General features: G+C 43.4%; 1 pseudogene; it reads left to right on the top strand.

The window, feature by feature from the left end:
- Positions 1-16,584: 16,584 nt before the first annotated feature.
- On the top strand, positions 16,585-16,702 carry LOC126417870 (5S ribosomal RNA; annotated as a pseudogene).
- Positions 16,703-23,603: the final 6,901 nt, after the last annotated feature.

The raw sequence follows: 23,603 nt of genomic DNA, 5'->3' as shown, positions 1-23,603 counted from the left end.
TTTATATTGATGAAAAGCATTCTAAACATTACAATCTCTCCACACCGACTCGCTACTACCACATCTCAACCAGAACTCTCCAATATCACATCTCAGCCAGCACTGCCTACTAGCACATCTCTGCTACGAGTTCTTAACAAGTACTGACTGCTACGAGTTCTTAACAGGCACTCCCTACTACAAGCTCTGCCCAAGCACTGACTACCACGAGACCTCGACAGGCACTGACTACTACGAGTTCTTAACAAGCACTGTGGAGGCGGCTGAATAATACTCTTTGGCGCAATCTCTGGCGCAGTGGCTCAGTGTAGCCACCTTTCACAATCCATTGTCTCACAAAGTAGCATCTGTGGGCGATGGTCTGTGGACTATGACAATCACGAAATGGACTGGCCCACGCAATGGAACACTTTTGGGATGTGTTACAAACTCGACGTCGCTCAGAAACCAACGTGCAACATCGTCACTTTCTCTGGTTTCGGCTCTTGAGGAAGAATGGGCAGGCAGCCATTCATCTCTAGACATTCTGTCACCTCATTGGAAGTGTTCTCAGCAGGTTTCAAACCATCATAAAGGCGAAGGATGGACAGACCCCATAATGGTATCCACTGATAGGTGTGTCGATACTATTGATCAGATAGTGTACACTAAACAGTGGGAACACTGGCATTAAAATGCCAACTTAATATTATTGCTTGAAACGTTACATGTACTATATATAACAACGAAAAGTTTGGCTCTACTTTATGGCCTTCCGTACCCGAATCGGTAAATACGGTACCCTTATTTGATAACTTTGCTGTCCGTCTGTCTCTCAAGACCACTTGTTTTTCTTGATGGGGTGGAGGTGCCAAGTTGAAATTTACGTCGAGTATTGAGGTCTACGGTCCCTTGGCGGTATAAAAATATGAAGGATTTAGGTCAGTGAAGACGAAAGAAACGGCCATTTATGTCACATATTTTGATACAAACGCACTCACCAAAACCTATAGGGTACTTCCCGTTGATCTAGAATCACGAAATTTGGCAAGAAACAAGATTCCGCAATAAAGATAAAAGAAAAAGAATCAGAAAATTACTGATTTGCGGTTCCATAACATAAAAGAATTTTTGTCATTTTTTAATCCGTCTATATCTGTTACGATCCGTTTTCGTCAGGAACGGGTAGGGATATCGGGTTGAACTTTACGTTAAACTAGCGAACACAGCAATTTCTCGCAATTGCTAAATATTTATAGGAATTGGATGTACGTCATAACCTCTTTCTCCCCCCTCTCTCTCCCATTCTGCTCACCCCGAGCGTGGTAGTGCAGTGGTTAGCACACTGGACTAGCAATCGGGAGGACGACGGTTCAAGCCCGCGTCCGGGCATCCTGATTCATGTTTCCCGTGATTTCCTTAAATTATTCAGCCAAATACCGGGATGGTTCCTTTGAAATGGCACGGCCGACTTTCTTCCACATCCTACCCTAATCTGATGGGACGGACGACCTCTCTGTTTGGTCCCCTCTCTTAAATCAACCAACCAACCAACCTCTCCTCCTCCTCCTCCTCCTCCTCCTCCTCCCTCCCTTTGCACATTTCTTCTTCCTCCCCCTAAGCCTGTCCATCATCTTCCTCCCTCTCGCTGTATATCTCTTATCCCATAATTTCCCTGCGTTCAACATATATATTGAACTCTGTTCCTCCTCCCTACTCTCTCAGCTTTTTATTTCCTCTTCAACCTTTCTTTCTCCATTTACTCCACCGCTCTTTCTGACCATAGCTTCCTCCCCCCTCTCTCTCACCACATCATGTCAGCCACCCCCTCTTCCTTTTCCACCTGCCCACTACCCCTCTGCCCCTTCCACCTGTCACTTACACCTCCCACTCCCTCCCCTGTGTCTGTCCATTTCCTCTTCTCCCTAAGTCTGTCCATCCTTTCCTCTATCTACATCAACTTGCCCCAGTTATGCTCATCGACACGTGTAGAACCAGCAACACAGTTCAGTGAAGTAGGTGGACACCACCACATGCTTGTCATGCAGGTTAGGCTACATATCAGACATCAGTTCAATCTCTGCAACACATCAAAGATACTGTCGCCATTTATAACACATGCTTGGCCTTCTGTTTTGTCGACATTCAAATTAATTTTGTATGTAATCTTCAATTGAGCGAGTCGAGCTTGACTCTGCCTACTGTTCGGAATCACAATGAATCGATGTATCCGTTATTCCGGAGTCATAATGGCTCGTACTTGAGATATTCCTATTCCTTTTGCGTCCAAACGCTGTCTAAGTTCTTCGTCGGTCTCATTGACGCGACCATCTTGTAGATGGACAGCGTTGCGCGCACGCCGACCAATATTTCGATACCTCACTGGTGACATTAATTCCAAAGAAATAAGCCACGAACCGAAACCAACTGAATGTTTGTAGCGCACCAAATTACCACGAACTGATATCAAATTAATCTTTGCAACATATCAAAGATATTATCACCACCGAAAACACACATAAACATCGCTTTCAACTACATTCTTTTTCGAGAAACATCAATGTTCCATGCGGAACTTGTTATGAAACTATGCGACAGAAGAACTGTAAAACTGAACGTCATAAATATATACAATTACTTCTTTACTTTTTTATGAAAAAACGACTGTCACATTTCTTCCACTGATATTTTCATAGAAAATTACCACAAAAAGTTACGACTTTTTGGTGGATTTTCCAAAAATTGCCTTTCGTGGAAACGTCCTGACAGGTACGAACAGAAAAAAAACAGCCTAATCCGCAGAGCCGTTATCTTTCATACATGCGGCAACTGATTTTTATTTCTATAGATACTAAGGTCTACAGTCCCATGACGGTGTAAAATATGTAACCTTCTTTGTCAGTGCAATAAAATGATACGGCCATTTTTGTTACATATTTTGACCCTTGCAAACTCACGCAATGTATAAAAAAAAAATTTCAGATGTGTGTGAAATCTTATGGGACTTAGCTGCTAGGGTCATCAGTCCCTAAGCTTACACAGTATTCAACGTAAATTATACTAAGGACTCGAACCTCCGCCGGGACCAGCCGCACAGACCACGCAATGTATAGATGAGCTGTCTGTACACATAATTACATCCGTACTGAACGCTCGCAGCGCGAGCCCCACTCGCCCTTGTCCGGTTTTGTATCATAATATGAAGACCTGCCCACTAAAAACTGTGAAAATAAGCCTTTTTATTAATAAAAGCGGTTTTTTGTTGTATTATGGGGAAATACCCACTAAAAACTGTGAAAATAAGCCATTTTCGTTAATAACAAGTTTTTTGTGGTTGACCTGTGTAAAGTATCTCATATGTCTAGTCGATCCCCTTTAATCTTGCATTACCTGCGTTCAGTGGGGAACTCTCCTATTGTGGCGATTGAGGCCACGTCTGGCTTGCTGACGTCGCGACAGCAGCAGGTCTGCCAACAGCCGGCGGCTGTGGTGTGTGTGTGCGTGTGTGTGTGTGTGTATTTGTGTGTCTGCCCACTGACCACGCCCAACAGGTGCGATTACACTGTGCGGGGCATGTAAACACGACGGCCAGCGATCAGCACACGGGACCGTCCCGCGCCGCCGCGTCCCTCGGGCCGCCTCCATATTTCACCCCCCCCTCGTTATTTATCGTCGTCAATAAAACAAACACCGCCGACCCACTCCCCACTCCCCCCCCCCCCACCCCCTCCATCCCTGTTCCCACCACTATGCTTGTCCAGCTCTTCTTCTTCCTAAATCTGGTGCTGCTGTTCCCTGTCTCTGCAGCGGTAGATGATGAATTGCTCGCAGATTTACGAATATGAAAAAGGTCACCTCTTGCTCACCTTCCGGTAACCTAGCTCGACCGAACTGATGATTTGTTTGTTTACCTTTGAACTGTGCTGTCTGACGAACTGCAATGTGTCTGAGAATCTCCGTTTCATCTCCTGAGCGCAATAAAGACACTGTTCTGAACTTCAGCGTATGAGCACTTTGATTTTATCGTGGTAGATTAATGTCTCAGAAGAAAGTGTTTGAGAAAAGTTGTTCCTAGTCAGCATAAGCTCCATCGACAAATGTAAAATTGAGTCAGTAAATTCAGCATTCTTCAATCCCATTGGAGAAGTAGTTCTTCTGAAACCGCACAAAATTTTTGAGGAGGCAATGTCTCTTCATTTGACGAAATTTTCCCACTGAATGACACCTCTCGGCCGACCGGAGTGGCCGAGTGGTTCTAGGCGCTACAGTCTGGAATCGCGCGACCGCTACAATCGCAGGTTCGAATCCTGCCTTGGGCGTGGATGTGTGTGATGTCCTTAGGTTAGTTAGATTTAAGTAGTTCTAAGTTCTAGGGGACTGATGACCTCCGAGGTTAAGTCCCATAGTGCTCAGAGCCATTTGAACCATTTTTTGACACTTTTAGTTTAGGGACTAAAACGGGATGTTAAGCTGACTGAGTAACCAGTTCATTTCCAAAACTAGTGCGTTTAAGAACAAAAGGAAGCTTGGTTATACCATAAATACACCCATTGTATTGTATTGTATGGTATTACACTGGGAACCTAGAAACAACCCCACAACAGGCCACAGCAATCCACCCACCCTACCGCCATCCCATACCGAACCCAGGGTCATTGTGCGGTTCGGCCGCCAGTGGACACCCCCCTGGAAACGTCGCATATCAAACGAGTGTAACCCCAAATGCTTTCGTGGTACAATAATTATGGTGTATGTGTATCTGGAAACAGTGTTTGTTCAGCAATCGCCGACAAATGTAACTAAGGCGGAATACGGGGAACCAGCACGCAGTCGCCGAGGTAGATGGAAAACCGCCTTAAAAAGCACCCACAGGCTGGCCGGCACACCAGACCTCGACACTAATCCGCCGGGATCGGCACGCCTTCCCGCTCGGTAAGTAGCGCGCTAGATTGCGTGGCTAGCCGGGTGCGCTAAAAGCACCCACAAGCTACAATACTAGGACCACCTGGTTGATAGCGTATTGGTCCACCTATGGAATGCAGTACGGCAAAGATAATTCGTGCCGTGGATCCGACAAGGTCTAGGTTGGTAGTGCAGGTAAGCATTACAAAAAGAGGTATAGTCGGAAACAAGTACCACAGACCAGCTCGACAACGGACCACTAACAGCAGCGTTCAAAATAAAAAGACACAGTGTGCGTTTCCAACTACGGCGTATATTTCATTAAGCAGGTAAAGCGCGGCCAGAAATAAAGTGCCCGTGCGTCATCTTATTTTTAATTTTTTCTATTTCTTTACTGTCATTTCATTGAGACAAAAGGAGGGGGGGGGGGGGCGGGGGCAGCAGAATGTGACTGGTCGTGTCAGTTTTCTTAATGCAGTATGGTTGAAATCATTAAAAGTTGAAAAACAAACAGTTGTAGCTAAACAGACGATTTTTAACGTTTAGGTTTTTAACGTAAACTTCGTAATGCTCGACGCACGCTGCCTGATGATGATCAGCTGGTGGACGATGTACGGATTCTTAGGAATTATTTTAGTCGACTCTCGATACACACTGTGGCTGACACAATGAAGTGCCAAAGAAATTGGTATAGGCAAGCGTATTCAAACACAGAGATATGTAACCAGGCAGAATACGGCGCTGCGGTCTGCAAGGTCTATACAAGGTAACAAGTGTCTGGCGCATTTGTTAGATCGGTTACTGCTGTTACAACAGCAGGTTATCTATATTTAAGTGAGTTTCAACGTGGTGTTAGTCTTAGCGCACGAGCGATGGAACACAGCATGAAGTGGGGATTTTCCATTACGACCATTTCACGAGTGTACCGTGAATATCAGGAATTCGGTGAAATTTCAAATCTCCGACATCGCTGCGACCGGGAAAAGATCCTGCAAGAACGGGACCAACGACGACTGAAGAGAATCGTTCAACGTGACAGAAGTGCAACCCTTCCGCAAATTGCTGCAGATTTCAGTGCTGGGCCATCAACACGTGCCAGCGTGCGAACCATTCAAAGAAACATCATCGATACGGGTTTGTGTAGCCGAAGGCCCACTCGTGTACCCTTGATGACTGCACGACACAAAGCATTATGCCTCGCCTGGGACCGTCAACACCAACATTAGACTGTTGATGACTGGAAACATGTTACTTGGTCGGACGAATCTCGTTTCAAATTGCATTGAGCGGATGGACGTGTACGGGTACGGAGACAACTCATGAATCCATGGACCCTGCATGTCAGCTGGGGTCTGCTCAAGCTGATGGAGCCTCTATAATGGCGTGGGGCGTGTGCTGTTGGAGTGATATCGGACCCCTTACACGTCTAGATAATGACTCTGATATTTGGCACGTACATAAGCATCCTGCCTCATCACCTTCATCCATTCATATTCATTGTGCATCCCATCAGACTTGGGCAGTCCCAGTGGGACAATGCGACGCCCACACGTGCAGAATTCCTACAGAATGGCTGCAGGAATAGTCTTCTGAGTTCGAACACTTCCGCTGGCCACCAAACTCCCCAGGCATGAACATTATTGAGAATGTCAGGCATGCCTTGCAAAGCGCTGTTCAGAAGAAATATGCACCACCTCGTACTCTTACGGATTTATGGACAGGCCTGCAGGATTCAGTTCACTCCAGCAGTAATTCAGGCATTACTCGCATTAGCCGAGCCTATGCCACGTCGTGTTGCGGCACTTGTGCGTTCTCGCGTGGACCCTACATGATATTAGGCAGGTGTACCAGTTTCTTTGGCTCTTTAGTGTATAAATATCATCACTAGTAGGAGGGAAAGTGGAATGACCGATCTTAAGCACTGGGGAGTAGTACATATTAGGTTTTATTGAGAGTGTTGGGGCAAGAAAATAGGATCTGAATGTGTTTGTGGTGGTGAGTGGACTGCTGTATGTTTCCAATGTTGCACGTGGTACGGGGGCAGATCAAAGAAAAATATCTGAGCCGGTGAAAGTGTATTTGGTGAATAGAGCAGTGACCTTGTGAACAACAGAATGCACAATCGGTGTGATCTTTTATAGGATATTTTGTCAAAGAGATGGAAAATTTATTTCACAGCGGCGACAAATTGGATTGTTAATTGTTTTCAAACGATTTGAGTTCAAAAATTAGGAAAATTCAGCTGACAGCTGTGACAAATTGTATTATTAGTTATTTTTTCTTGGAAACCGAGCATGCGTAACAGCCAATAGTTTTATTGAATGCAGCATCAGTTACGTCAAAAAATAAATTAAAAGTTTACACGCTGTCTTTCAGTTCTTAGACCATCCATAAGTGTTCACAACTGAACACCTGGGAATAGCGTAAAGGTCTAAAATGGTCTAGTCTTTTTTTGTGCTGCTGAAGCTGCCATAAATTACAGATCCACAATACGTTATCAGTAGTGGAGCTGGAACGTACGTAGTTGACTGGATGGTGTGGTAAGCCGATGAGCTGGATATTAGTCACGTCAAGTTTTCGGGTGGGATTTTTGCGTTACACTTATTGAAGGCGTCCACATGGGATAGGTTACAGATGCTGCATTGTGGTGGGGATTATAAGTTGTGTTAGTAGATAATGTACACAGCTGGTTGAGCTTTCACATACTTAGGTCTGGTGCTCATTGCCGCATATTTGGCAGCAGTATGGTCGGGTTTCGGATCAGGTAGTTTCTACTAGTTCCTACTTGGTGTCTACAGTGGTAAATGAGGATGTGGTTTAGGGTAAGATAGTCAGTGCTTGACGGTGACTCTGGAAACACATGGACGACGGTCGTGGAACTGTAACTGTTGCATATTCGAAGAGCTTTACGTACCTGAGATTAATGATGGAAGTTTTCATTTCACTGTGGTCTCAGGATTTGTCTTCTCAATGATACGAGCGAGGCTTAGTGGGTATTGTCAGCTGTAGGAACTATTTCGAATGTGGAGGACTAAGACGAAGCAAGGATGCTTGGGAATCAAACGTCGTGGAGAAACATTTGTGGAGCAGTTAGGAAATAAAGGTGATTATGAAGCCCTTGTTTGGTGTAAGTTGAGTGTCGCTAAAATTATAGAGACACGTCTTGGTTGGAGGTGATAGAGACCCAGAATCAAGAAATTTTTGATCGTGTACCGACAGGACAGACGTATGGGTGGGGTAGAAGCTTGGGAAACGATAGGAATGGTTTTCATTGTTTCGTTCTTGCAATTTTTATACTGCTTTGTTGTTTCATCAAAGGGTTAAGGATTTGTTATAGATGTTTCAACATTGGCGTAGTTTTGTTGCTAAGATGAAGTTCAAAAAACTGTTACAGTTTCAGAGCATCCTAATCCGACTCTAGCCAGAGAAGATGGCGTGATGATGGCCGGCGATGATAAGGCTTGTGCTGCTGAAGTTTGTAGCGCTCCTTCATGGCCCTGCTGAAGCGGCGTTGTTGTCGATAATGTAGCCGCATCATATGCTGGAGTAATTTCAGCTACATCCGAGCTGTTGTTTTTGGATAGAATGGTGGATATGTACAGGTTAGTGGTTAGTATCAAATGGTCCCCCCCATGAAAATGGACCTTGCCGTTGGTGGGGAGGCTTGCGTGCCTCAGCGATACAGATAGCCGTACCGTAGGTGCAACCACAACGGAGGGGTATCTCTTGAGAGGCCAGACAAACGTATGGTTCCTGAAGAGGGGTAGCAGCCATTTCAGTAGTTGCAGGAGCAACAGTCTGGATGATTGACTGACCTGGCCTTGCAACATTAACCAAAGCGGCCTTGCTGTGATGGTACTGCGAACGGCTGAAAGCAAGGGGAAACTACAGCCGTAATTTTTCCAGAGGGCATGCAGCTTTACTGTATGATTAAATGATGATGGCGTCCTCTTGGGTAAAATATTCCGGAGGTAAAATAGTCCCCCATTCGGATCTCCGGGCGGAGACTACTGAAGAGGATGCCGTTATCAGGAGAAAGAAAACTGGCGTTCTACGGATCGGAGCGTGGAATGTCAGATCCATTAATCGGGCAGTTAGGTTAGAAAATTTAAAAACGGAAATGGATAGGTTAAAGTTAGATATTGTGGGAATTAGTGAAGTTCGGTGGCAGGAAGAACAAGACTTTTGGTCAGGTGAATACAGGGTTATAAATACAAAATCAAATAAGGGTAATGCAGGAGTAGGTTTAATAATGAATAAAAAAAAGAGAAGTACGGGTAAGCTACTACAAACAGCATAGTGAAGGCATTATAGTGGCCAAGATAGACACGAAGCCCACGCCTACTACAGTAGTACAAGTTTATATGCCAACTATCTCTGCAGATGACGAAGAAATTGATGAAATGTATGATGAGATAAAAGAAATTATTCAGGTAGTGAAGGGAGACGAAAATTTAACAGTCATGGGTGACTGGAATTCGAGAGTAGGAAAAGGGAGAGAAGGAAAACATAGTAGGTGAATATGGATTGGGGCTAAGAAATGAAAGAGGAAGCCGCCTGGTAGAATTTTGCGCAGAGCATAAGTTAATCATAGCTAACACTTGGTTCAAGAATCGTAAAAGAAGGCTGTATACACGGAGGAATCCTGGAGATACTAAAAGGTATCAGATAGATTATATAATGGTAAGACAGAGGTTTAGCAACCAGGCTTTAAATAGTAAGACATTTCCAGGGGCAGATGTTGTAGTGGGACGAAATTAAACGTCACCCATCCACCAAGTCAGCCCAGTTTGCAGGTGACTATAAGTTTAATTTAGTTTTGTTTATGTGTTTTCTTATTATTTGTAATAAATGTGAATTATCTAAAAGTTTTGTATTTTTTTTATGTGTTTCATGTACGGAGAGATCGGCGCAACGAACGGGGACAGCATCTTCGTTGCCGCGACCAGAGAGGAAATTGCTGGCCGCTATACGTCGCGGGTCGACAGCCAAGGAGCAACAGAAGATCCTGGAACCGAGTTGTTGCGTCGTGTTTCTAAAAATTAAAAATGAATTTTTATACTCTTTTTTGTACAACGATGACGTCATAATGAGCTTAGTCTTATTGAAATGTTAGTCACTGTCTGTCAACGCTCAAGTTCACATCTGTATGTGTAGGAAGCTAATAAAAATAGTGTATGTTACTAAAGTTGAAACACGTGTCGTGAAGATTTATTTATGAAGAATTGTGTGAACGGATTAATAATATATTTGACAAGATTATTGATTCAGACAGCGTTGGCCGAAACTTTGAATCTAAAAAGTTTATTTAATGTGTGATTCTGATATCGATTAGATCAAGATAACGTGTGTCGATATAATTTTCTGAGGAAAAACAAACGAAATTTAAATTCGAAAAAGTTACGAAAACCAATTGGCCCAAGTGATGTAATTCTTTGCACACGACTCAGCTGATGTTTTACAGTTTCGTTCAAGAACCATTCTATGACAATTTAAAAAGAATATGAATCATTTTTGAAGTGGGTTGTAACTGACGTAGGTGACGAAGTCTGCACATGGTCATATATCAAACGAAAACTAATACGTCGTTACACCACAATGTGTACTCTAACCACAATGTATTGGTTATGAACTGTAGATTATAACTGAATAAACTGCAAAAAGGTGGGAAATTAAGGAGATGGCTAAACAGGGATGGCTAGAGGACAAATGTAAGGATGTAGAGGCTTATCTCACTAGTGGTAAGATAGATACTGCCTACAGGAAAATTAAAGAGACCTTTGGAGAAAGGAGAACCACTTGCATGAATATCAAGAGCTTTGATGGAAACCCAGTTCTAAGCAAAGAAGGGAATGCAGAAAGGTGGAAGGAGTATATAGAGGGTCTATACGAGGACGATATACTTGAGGACAATATTATGGAAATGGAAGAGGATGTAGATGAAGATGAAATGGGAGATATGATTCTGCGTGAAGAGTTTGACAGAGCACTGAAAGACCTGAGTCGATCAAGGCCCCGTGAGTAGACAACATTCCATTAGAACTACTGACAGCCTTGGGAGAGCCAGTCCTGAGAAAACTCTACCATGTGGTGAGCAAGATGTAGGAAACAGGCGAAATACCCTCAGACTTCAAGAAGAATATAATAATTCCAATCCCAAAGAAAACAGGTGTTGACAGATGTGAAAATTACCGAACTATCAGTTGAATAAGTCACAGCTGCAAAATACTAACTCGAATTCTTTACTGACGAATTGAAAAACTGATAGAAGCCGACCTCGGGGAAGATCAGTCTGTATTCCGTAGAAATGTTGGAACACGTGAGGCAATACTGACCCTACGACTTATCTTAGAAGAAAGATTAAGGAAAGGCAAACCTACGTTTCTAGCATTTGTAGACTTAGAGAAAGCTTTTCACAATGTTGATTCGAATACTCTCTTTCAAATTCTGAAGGTGGCATGGCTAAAATACAGGAAGCGAAAGGCTATTTACAATTTGTACAGAAAGCAGATGGCAGTTATTAGAGTCGACGGGTATGAAAGGGAAGCAGTGGTTGGGAAGGGAGTCAGACAGGGTTGTAGCCTGTCCCCGATGTTATTCAATCTGTGTATTGAGCAAGCAATAAAGGAAACAAAAGAAAAGTTCGGAGTAGGTATTAAAATCCATGGAGAAGAAATAAAAACTTTGAGGTTCGCCGATGACATTGTAATTCTGTCAGAGACAGCAAAGGACTTGGAAGAGCAGTTTAACGGAATGGACAGTGTCTTGAAAGGAGGGTATAAAATGAACATCAACAAAAGCAAAACGAGGATAATAGAATGTAGTCGAATTAAGTCGGGTGATGCTGAGGGAATTAGATTAGGAAATGAGACACTTGAAGTAATAAAGGAGTTTTGCTATTTGGGGAGCAAAATAACTGATCATGGTCGAAGTAGAGAGGTTATAAAATATAGACTGGCAATGGCAAGGAAAGCGTTTCTGAAGAAGAGAAATTTGTTAACATCTAGTATAGATTTAACTGTCAGGAAGTCGTTTCTGAACGTATTTGTATGGAGTTTAGCCATGTATGGAAGTGAAACGTGGACGATAAATAGTTTAGACAAGAAGAGAATAGAAGCTTTTGAAATGTGGTGCTACAGAAGAATGCTGAAGATTAGGTTGGTAGATCACATAGGTAATGAGGAGGTATTGAATAGAATTGGGGAGAAGAGGAGCTTGTGGCACAACTTGACTAGAAGAAGGGATCGGTTGGTAGGACATGTTCTGAGGCATCAAGGGATCACCAATGCAGTATGGGAGGGCAGCGTGGATGGTAAAGATCGTAGAGGGAGACCTAGAGATGAATACACTAAGCAGATCCAGAAGGATGTAGGCTGCAGTACGTACTGGGAGATGAAGAAGCTTGCACAGGATAGAGTAGCATGGGGAGCTGTATCAAACCAGTCTCAGGACTGAAGACCACAACAACAACAACATTAAATGGTTCAAATGGCTCTAAGCACTATGGGTTTAACATCTGAGGCCATCAGTCCCATAAACTTAGAACTAATTGAACTTAACTAACCTAAGGACATCACACACATCCATGCCCGTCGCAGGACTCGAACCTGCGACCGTAGCAGCAGCGCGGTTCCGGACTGAAGCGCCTAGAACCGCTCGGCCACTGTGACCTGTGCGTGCACATAGAAGTCCCTCTGTTATTATTGTACTTCATATCTGCATATTACTTGGTTACAGGTTTGGTAATTTATTCTGTTTGCTAATTTTATCGCGTGGCAAAGTTCATTGTGTTTATCAAGTTATCAGTGATAGAGGTTTCAGTATATGACATCCCGGCTCCTTTTGTAGATCAGTATTTGTTACACGACATTGTCAAATGGGGTTTGAGAAATTTGAGCACAGATACTTTTCTGTGTTATTGATTTTGAGGGCCTCTGCTTTATGGTTGTATCAGTAAATCACAATAAGGTCTATAAGCATTTAAGCTCCGACAACATACAACGACGTATCACTCCAAAACTTCTCTGCGCCGTATTAGAATGAAGAAGTTTTCATATGCCACTAATGTGATGCATCCTTCGAATGATATATTACCCTGACCACTAATTCGAAATTGTTAACATATTCGTTTTGGACTCTCAGGTATTCCTGCATATGCATTATCTAAATACTTTGAATGTATTGCCCATTCTTTCAGATATAGAAGAACTCGTGAAGTTTTTTATGAAACGAGATTACACAAAGAAAAATGTCTTTTCCAGAGCCATGATTCTGGACGTGAAGCCCGTGTTGTTGTGAATACACGCAAGACCGGCTGATCGGTATATTTTCATGTAGAACGTAAAGAACCCTTGAATATACATTTTGTGTGACTTTTTACAGACACACAGAGAGTTCCAAACATTTTTAAAAGTAATATATTCACTATATGAAATTTCGTACCAAAAATAAAAGTACAGGGCTCGCTTCAATTATTCAATGTCAGTATGTCGCTTCATTTCATTTCTAGTGCCATAAATAAACATGGCGGTATTGAGATTATCGTTTGAGGGTAAATAAAACTGCATACATATTCAGCAAGCAACTGTACAAGGCACAGCAGAGGGTACTGCATACAATATGTCTCTTTCCAGTCCCATCTGCATGAGGATCGATTAGAAAATGATTCTATACCCTGTCTTCGTGTTTTACATTTTCGTGCGTACATATATTTGTTTCAAAATCTAATTTCGATGTTGTTACTAGAATTTATCGAACAGTATTTTAGAAGAAGAATCTGCGCCTTCTTGCAACGTTTCCTATTTATAGTTCACAGAGCACCTCACTAACATTAACGTGTGAATTTCATCGACCGACTGTTGTGCTGACAGCTCGTATCTAAGTTAGTTCCCTGAGGCAAAGGTGATGGACCTGCATAGACTTTACCAGTACTCTAGCACAATTTGCACAACGGCTCATCATGCATTTTCTCATACTGCGAGTGGGACCACATTGTAATTTTTATCACTTGATTTTTAACCTACAAAACAGAACCTGGATTCGTATTATCAACAGAGTGAAGTACTGGCCATTTGATTACACGTAAACGAATCGTTACAAGAGATGTCTTTAAAATATGGTGACCAACATTCTTTCGTCGTCTTCTCACAACCACTATAAAGGCATCAAATCTGTTTAATTTTTTTACCAGGTTCTCAATGGGACAAATTTAGTGACACGATTATTTGGCAGAATTGTCAAATTCTGAAGTGAAAATGAGTGGGAACTGTAGTTTTCCATGTCGTTCTTATAGAGGGATTGTGGTACAGTCAAACCGACAATCTTTTTTATAAGGAACTCTGTGTATGTTGCCTATTGTTCATCTACTTCTTAGCTTGAAGTATGAGACAATGTAACATATTAAGACGACTACGTATTTCATGGTTTCCTTACTCTTCTTCTGCTTTGACATTTATAATTTGTAACTTTTAGTTCCGATTTTTCATTGTCCATTCTTTCCTGCTGCTCATTCCACTTCGGACGATGATGGTCCATTCTTTAAAGAAGCTAAGTGACCTCCCTTCGCATTTCGCTTACAACGGTATGAGTTCTCGCACAGTTTCGTTTCGCTCATGTAAAGAGCCGTATTTCTTATGCCTGTATTCTACTTTTTCTAAGTAAGAACGACATACTAATATGGGTACAGTTACTGCCCATCGGAGGTTTTCTTATGAAGTGTAGTGTAATCATTGCCTACGTGGAATTAGTATGTAGTGAGTTACTTTGGATATTCATAATCTGTGTAAGCTTAGTAAATTATTCCTGCCCTTATTAGATCGTAATTTGTATCTAAAAGCACCATCATTTTGAAATATTTATTTGGCTCGCCAGGGTATTTACAGAGATGGTCATCTCACTGTATCAACATTAGTGTATGCCAGTCTGTTTCAGGGTAAACTCTATGAATCCGCATAGCACGGCATTTAATCTTGCAGGAAGTAAAACTCTTCCGTTTAGACTTACGCCAGTGATTATGGTGATGACTTACACACTGGGATGATATTGACTAGCGACTTGTGCCAATATAAACTTAATTCCTTCCAACTTTATTAATTCCTAATGTATTCAATTATGATCTACTCATTTTCCACATCATGTCTCTCAGTCGCCCCGCAGAATTTAAGCTACCGATTCATAAAACGGCCTCTGCAACCACTTTTCCTCCGATAACCCTGTGCTAAGAATATTCCACACCCAGTAGATACACCGTGTTTTCCCCGCTTAACCTTTTGCACGGATGCACTGTTAGTCATTTCTGGTTCTTCTGCCACCAGAGGTGGTTTCGCGCTCGAAATGGGATAGGGGGTCGAGCATTTCTTTCATTTGCTTCTCCTTCTAAAGAAAAGAATATTGCAGGATCAACCATGTTATCATGCGCAGGCTGTAATAGCCAGTCGAGCACGGATATCTGCTTCGGTGGGTCGATGCATCGTAGTTGCACTGTAAGGGACCAGACTGAGCATTTGTACATTTCTGTGAGCAAGTGCCACTGACACAGCAGACTGAAACGCGATATGAAATAAAAATTTCTCTGTTCAAGGTTTCATTGTTGGCAGCATTTGGGCATTGAAATGTATCAATGATAGCGGGTGAATGTTTGTACAGGGTGGGGACTCGAACCCGCATTTCCCGACTGACGCGAGCCGTCGCCTTTCTCGTCTCGGTCATCCGAGCACGCTTTCTCTCCAACCTAAATTCGCAGCCTGTTATTCACTACTGACGTAGCTCCACCTACCCAGTCCCTGATTCCTTTTAGAGCTTGGGCGGTGTGGATACACACTGAAAGCAAAAATCATTGGTCGAGGTTACCTTGAATAAATGGTGGCTGGTTTTTTTTTAAATTTTTTTTTTAACATGTCCGACACCTTATTCGATCCAACAGCCAAACAAGTACATTGTTCACAATTTCACTGACGTTTCACGCATTTTGGCACTGAACTGAATCAACTTTAAAATGCTTAACCCCATGCCACAATCCGAAGAACGCACTGAAGCGTATGCCACGATTTGACCACACGTCCACAATATTGCCTTCCGCATAATGTCAAACACAGTACTTACATCAAGCCTGAAATACTCACACAGAGGGGTCCAGAAATATGTAGACACTAAAAAAAAATGGCTCTGAGCACTATGGGACTCAACTGCTGTGGTCATAAGTCCCCTAGAACTTAGAACTACTTAAACCTAACTAACCTAAGGACATCACACACATCCATGCCCGAGGCAGGATTCGAACCTGCGACCGTAGCGGCCATGCGGTTCCAGACTGTAGCGCCTTTAACCGCTCGGCCACTCCGGCCGGCTGTAGAGACTCTTTTATAGTCACTATTAATGGAGCAAAATAACATACCTTTACAGAGGGAAGTTATTTATGCGTTCAAAGTGGCACCCATTACCAGCGAAACAACGACGATAGCACTGAAATGTTGGCCGAACTACGGCTGTCAGTGCTGCCGGCGTGACAGCCGTACAGGAGGCCTCCGTGATTTATTGTAGCTCGTTCAGTGTAGCTGGCTTCTGTGGATAAACCATTTTTTCAAGGTCCTCCAAAGGTAGAACTCAAGAAGTGTAGTGTCTGGAGACCGTGGTGGGCACTCAATAGCCCCTCTTCGACCTGTCCATCGCCCAGGTAGATTTTCATCCAAGTAGGCTCTGACGTAGGCCAACAGCCTTGCCGCAGTGGTAACACCGGTTCCCGTCAGATCACCGAAGTTAAGCGCTGTCGGGCTGGGCTAGCACTTGGATGGGTGACCATCCGGTCTGCCGAGCGCTGTTGGCACGCGGGGTGCCCTCAGCCCTCGCGAGGCAAACTGAAGAGCTACTTGACTGAGAAGTAGCGGCTCCGGTCCCTGAAACTGACATACGGCCGGGAGAGCAGTGTGCTGACCACATGCCCCTCCATATCCGCATCCAGTGACGCCTGTGGACTGAGGATGATACGGCGGCCGATCGGTACCTTTGGGCCTTCATGGACTGTTCCGGAGAAGTTTAGTTTAGTTTAGTTTCAGGCTCTGACGTCTCCGTGGTAGTGAGGCAGAGCGCCATCTTCTTGTAGGTAAAAGTCTTTCATTTCCAGACACCTCTCGGATGGCAGGTAAAAGCGATATGTGCAGAATATGAAGATACAACTCACCAGTTACAGTATCTTAGCAATGTGCCAGACCACGCCACACACTAACACCCGGTAGATTAACGTGGTTGTGCACAGGGACGTGAAGATCTTCAGGAGCCGAGTGCACGCGGTTGCAGAGGATTACAGAACCGTTCAGTTTGAATTGCGCCTCGGAAGACCACACATAACCACCCTGCAAACCGTTCATTCTCGCGAAGCATGCCTTCAAAACACTCGCAGTTCTCCTCTCCTCGTTCATAGAGTGCAGCTATCTTGGAAAGTACACTTTCTACTCCGCAGCCTTCAGGGTTGGTTCAAATGGCTCTGAGCACTATGCGACTTAACTTCCGAGGTCACCAGTCGCCTAGAACTTAGAACTAATTAAACCTAACTAACCTAAGGACTTAAGCGCCTAGAGCCGCACGGCCACTCCGGCCGGCCCTTTAGGATTCGTCGTATGCTTGATAGCCTTACCCCACTTTCACCTTCAACCTGCTTCACAGATTTTTGACGTGACCCAGTAAAATGTTGCAACACACCAGCCCTGGAAGCTGGACTTGGGCACATCCAGAACAGTACCGTCGGCTTAAAATTTATCCCGAATACGACAAATTGATGTTCGTGTTGATGGCTGAGTTCCGTACACATTACGCCATTGCCGTTATATCTCCATCAGGTTTTCGTACTTTCAGTACCACTTCAATAAGGCCATGGGTTCCTCAAACGACAGTCTTATTTTATTCGTTGCTGCACTGTCATCATCCAGAAAACGCGCGCCGAGATCTGTTGAGAAAACAATGGACTACGCTACCGCGCAAAATTCCAGCGGCGTATCAGTTTGTTCCAAATATATTAACTGTCAAAGAGTGTTTACATTTTTTTGACTCCTCTATATGATGAAAGAATGAGAGTTCGCTTCATGCCAGACGTGTTCGTCTGTTTACCCAGCAGATATTTCAAAATTCTGAAAGGTGGCTGACAGCAAGCTTGGCTGTTTTATATTGTAGCTGCTGATATCGCTAACCAAGAACAGGATCAACAGGACAATGAACTGCCATTCCGATGTTGCCCGTTACACTCTTCCCCGTGACTATTTCGTTAAAACATATCACCACAGAAGTATCGACTGAGCACTGCCTTAGTTGTAGAAACCAGTACGCTGTGCTCTACGGCGAGTGTTTATTCTCATGACCCTTCATCGTTAGGAGCGCCCGATGTCAGTGTGACAGGACCGCCGTTGTTCCGTATATTCGTAAGCAACCCAACGCATGTGGTCAGCAGCAATCGGCTTCTGTTTGCTGATGATTCTGTGGCTTGCCGGAACGTATCTTCGTTGACTGGCTGTCGGAGGATGTAGGACGATTGACAGAATTTCTATTTGGTGTGATGAATGGCAGCTCCGTATAGAAGTGGACGAGTAGGAAATCAACCCTGTAATCATCGATTTAAGTATTTGCGATGTGTTGCTTGATAGTCACACAGCTTAAACTACCTGGCGTAACGCTGAAAAGTGATGTGAAATGGAACGAGCGTGTGATTATAGTGGTATTGTTGGAGATTGGTCTACTTTGGTTTTTCGAGTGAATTTTGGGAAAGTGTGGTTCATTTGTAAAGGAGAACGCATACATAAGAAGCTACTGTGACCTATTCCTGAGTACTGCTAGAGTGTTTGGCATCTATACCGCGTCTCATTAAAGGAAGGCATCGAAGCACAGCAGAGGCGTGCTGCTAGATATGTTACCGGTAGGATCGAACAGCATGTAAGTGTTACGGAGCTGCTCCGGGAACCCAAATGTCAATCCCTGGAGTGAGGACGACATTCTTTTCGAGGATCGCTACTGATGAAATTTAGAGAACCGGCATTTGAAACTGACTACAGAACGATCCTGCTACCTCAGTCACTCACCTAAGGTCTCCAAAGACAAGACAAGAGAAACTGCGGTTCGTACGGAGACATAAAGACAGTTGCTTATCCGTGCTCCATTTGCGAGTAGATGGTACAAAGTACCCAGCGCTACGCACTGTATGATGGATTGCTACGTATGTAAGTAAATGTAATTGTAGACACACGTCGTACGATCTGACCGTTCAAGACACCGCCCACGTTATGACGGTTTCGTAGACGCTTGCATCGTCTCCAGACTTCCGAAGTGTCCGATGCAGAGAGAGGTGTGCCTAATGTTCCGCTGATATGTTAACCAGTTGCGATTCATCGCGAGCTGAATGAGCGAACAGACTATGCTAAGGACAGTTGCGCGAATTTAGCCGCCCAGTACTTCACCAGAAAATTAAACTAATGGAAGCAGCTCGCGTGAAAAGCCACCGGGTAAACAACGCCACAGCTACGACTGAGTCATGAAAAGAGTGTATTAGGGCGTGTCGCAACTACGAATGTTAACACGACTAAAAAGACAGTAGCACAGCGCAGTCACGGCATGACACCTAACAGACAGTATCCACCCACAGTTCATGACGACACATGTCATTACACACTGCTGCAACACGCTACTGGAGCTACTTTTAATCAGGGACCACCTTTTCACAAATCTCATTAAGTTTTTCCATCTTCAGAACTTTTACTGCAAAAAATAGTGCCTCGCATCCTCAAATCCTGTCGAAGTTTAAAGAGGTAAAAAAAGAAAGGGTAAAGAACCAAATGAGTCAAGTACGTGCTGATTCGTAGCTGTTGGGGCAAAACTGTGCAGATATCAGAATATCATCAACGCAGAAAAGGAAACAACGGTCGAATATCAATATTTCAGGCTGTATGTAGTACAGAGCGTGAGTCACATTTCTGTAAACCGTTTATGTTTCATAATTACAAACTGCCTGGCGTATCGACCTTCAAACAACAATACACAATTAGCAATGATATCTCCACAGTATTGTACTTCTTATTTTGTTGCTAGCGAAAAATATTTTTTCTTGAAAATACATGTATTTATGTTTTTCGATGTCCTGATGACTATGCATATAATTTTACAAAACAGCCTGGAATGAAACTTGAACATGTACAGCACCTGCACCCCCTTTAAGAGATATTAGGTGAAGTCTTCATTTGCTTTGCATGTAATGTACTTACGCAGATCATCAATGTCCGTCCAGTCCGTATTTCTCAAATACATCTTGAAGTTCTCAAATCCTTTTTCATTCATTAGCTTTGTAGTTCAAATATTAGCGTTTACACTTAAGCTGTGAAATTACGAAGCGTCTGTAAATCTTTTTATCACTCGCAGTACTGCACCGTCACATCTCGTGTTTCTAATTCTATCAACGTCGTCTATGCAATTGCAAAGAACTTAGACATAAAATATGTACTCTTAGAAGTTTTTAAATTTAAAACGCCACTTAGTATTATCCCATTGTATTTAGATATCAAAAAATTCCACAGCCTTAAGTTGTTTCACCAATTGCAGTCACCTATAGTGTGGTTATTAATGTTAGTTACCCATAATTACTTCTTCAACGGGTCAACATATAGAAGCTGATCACTGCCAGACCTAAAAACGTCTATATTCTTATCATTGTAACCTTCCTTAATCTATGTGTAGTGATAGACTTATCAGAGTTGCTTGTCCTTCCTTAATAAAAGGCCTGTTCATAAAATCCGGAACATTCGTAATTTCGCACCAATGTTGCGTTGGAGAGAAATACGGTTGGCATCCCTGCACTCGCCTGTGTTTAATGTGTAACTGCCGAAAGTTTCATTGTCGTATGTCTGTTTGTTATTGGGCAGTGCTGTATTGAGCAGAACATTCTGTCGCACAGTTTGCGGATTTCGAGATGACGGAGGTAGAGGAGCAGCGAGTCTGCATTACATTTTGCGTGAAACTTAAGAAAATCTTTACAGAGACCCACCAAATGATGCAGAAAGCCTACGATGATGAGTGCTTAAGCCGTACTCGGTGTTACGAATGGTTCACACGATTTAAAAATGACCGGACGGAAGTTAAGAATGACCCTCGTTCATGCTTCCTTTCAACGTCTGACAACAACGCTCATGTCAGGAAAGACAATGAAATTGTGGTTGCTAAGCGAAAACTGACTGTCCGAGAGATTGCAGAAGAATACAACATTTCAGTTGGATCATGTCATGATATCCTGACACAGCATCTTGGAATGCATCGTATTGCCACCAAGTTCGTCCTACGGCTCATTGGTCAAGACTAGAAAGACATTCATTTCAGAATCTGTGAAGAGCTTTTGGATCGCGCAAATGAAAACAAGATGTTCCTGAAGAGAGTCACAACTGGTGATGAGACGTGGACCTACAGTTATGATGTTGAGACCACGGTTCAATCTTCACAATGGGTCGGGAAAGGTTCTCCAAGACAAAAAAGAGTTCGTCAGGTAACGTCAAATGTCAAAACGATGCTGTTAATTTTCTTTGACTTTGCAGGATTAGTTCATCCTGAATTCGTGTCAGAAGGACATACTGCTAATCTATGGTACTATGGGATCGTGTTGCAATGCCTGCGAGAAAAATTAAGGAGGTAAAGGCCTGAAGCGTGGCGAGACAACTCATGGCCCTTGCTTCACGATAACGTGCCCGCACCTTAATCCCTGTTGGTGCGTGTCTGTTGAACACGAAAGGGAATCACTGAGCTGCGTCATCTTCTGTACTCTCGGGACATGGCCCCTACAAACTCCTTTTTTTTTATTTCCGAACCTTAAAACAACGCTGAAAGGACGAATATTTGCAACGATAGACGAGATGAAAGAGAATTTGCAGAAGGCGCTTCACGCGATCCAGCAAACGGTGTACCTAGACCGCTACCTGAAGTGGAAATGGCTTTGGGAGCAGTATGTCACTTGTGGAAGAAAGTATTTCGAAGACGACAATGCACAATACGTAAAAAGTAAGTGGAGAAAAATTCTGTGGACAAAGTTCTGGAATTTTTGAAAATATCTCATATTTACATTGAAGAGCCAAAGAAACTGGTACATCTTCCTAATATAGTGTAGGGCCTACGCAAGGACGCAGAAGTGCCGCAACACGGCGTGGCATGGGCTCGACTAATGTCTGGAATTGTGATGGAGGGAACGGACACCTTGAATCCTGCAGGGCTGTCCACGAATCCGTGAGAGTACGAGGCAGTGGAGATCTCCTCTGCACAGCACGTTCAAAGACATTCCTCATATGCTCAATAATGTTCATGTCTGGGGAATTTGGTGGCCAGCGGAAGTGTTTAGAATCAGAAGACTGTTCTTGGAGCCGTCTGTAGCAATTATAGACGTATGGGGCGTCGCATTATCCTGCTGGAATTGCCCAAGTCCGTCGGAATTCACAATGGATATAAAAGGATGCAGGTGATCAGACAGAATGCTTTACGTACGTGTCACCTGTCAGAGTCATATTTAGACGTACCAGGGGTTCCACATCACTCGTACTGCACAGGCTCCACACCATTACAGAGCCTCCACCAGCTTGAACAGACCCCAGCTGACATGCAGAGTCCATGGATTCATGAGTTGGTCTCTATACCTGTACACGACCATCCGCTCGATACAATTTGAAACGAGACTCGTCCGACCAGGCAACATGTTTCCAGTCATCGTCTAATGTTGGTGTTGATGGTCCCAGGCGAGGCGTAAAGCTTGGGTCGGCCGCGGTGGTCTTGCGGTTCTAGGCGCTTCGGTCCGGAACCGCGCGACTGCTACGGTCGCAGGTTCGAATCCTGCCTCGGGCATGGATGTGTGTGATGTCCTTAGATTAGTTAGGTTTAAGTAGTTCTAAGTTCTAGGGGACTGATGACCTTAGAGCCATTTGAACCATTTATTTTTATTTATTTATTTATTTATTTATTTATTTATTTATTTATTTATTTTTTTTTTTTTTTTTTTTTTTTTTTTTGCGCATAGCTTTGAGTCGTGCAGTCATCAAAGGTACACAAGTGGGCCTTCGGTCCGCAAGCCCGTATCGATGATGTTTCCTTGAATGGTTCGCACTCTGACACGTGTGGATGGCCCAGAATTGAAATCTGCAGCAATTTGCGGAAGGGGTTGCATTTCTGTCACGTTGATTAATTCTCTTCAGTCGTAGTTGGTCCCGTTGTTGTAGGATCTTTTTCCGGCAACAGCGATGTCGGAGATTTGATATTTTACCGGATTCCTGATATTCATGGTACACTCGTGAAATGGTCCTCCGGAAAAATTCCCACTTCATTGGTACCTCGGAAATGCTGTGTCCCATCGCTCGTGAGCCGACTATAACGTCACGTTCAAACACACTTAAATTTTGATAAGATGGCATTGTAGCAGCAGTAACCGATCTAACAAATGCGCCAGGCATTAGTTGTTTTACACAGGCATTGCTGACCACCGCGTTGTATTCTGTCTGTTCACACATCTCTGTGTTGGAATACGCATGCCTATACCAGTTTCTTTGGCGCTTGAGTGGATATAAATTCTAATGTAAAAGCTTTACATGGTCAGAAGGAAACGAAATAAATTTACACAATAGCACTTTGTAACCAAACAAACTGTTTGATGCCAATCAATAATATTCTCTCTCACTCACACATAGGTGATTCGTTATACCTCTCAGTGCATCTACCTGGTCAAAAGT

The sequence above is a fragment of the Schistocerca serialis genome, chromosome 8 (genome assembly GCF_023864345.2).
Source record: "Schistocerca serialis cubense isolate TAMUIC-IGC-003099 chromosome 8, iqSchSeri2.2, whole genome shotgun sequence".
In the NCBI taxonomy this organism is placed as follows: Eukaryota; Metazoa; Arthropoda; class Insecta; order Orthoptera; family Acrididae; genus Schistocerca; species Schistocerca serialis.
This window is presented reverse-complemented; position numbering and strand designations above follow the sequence as displayed.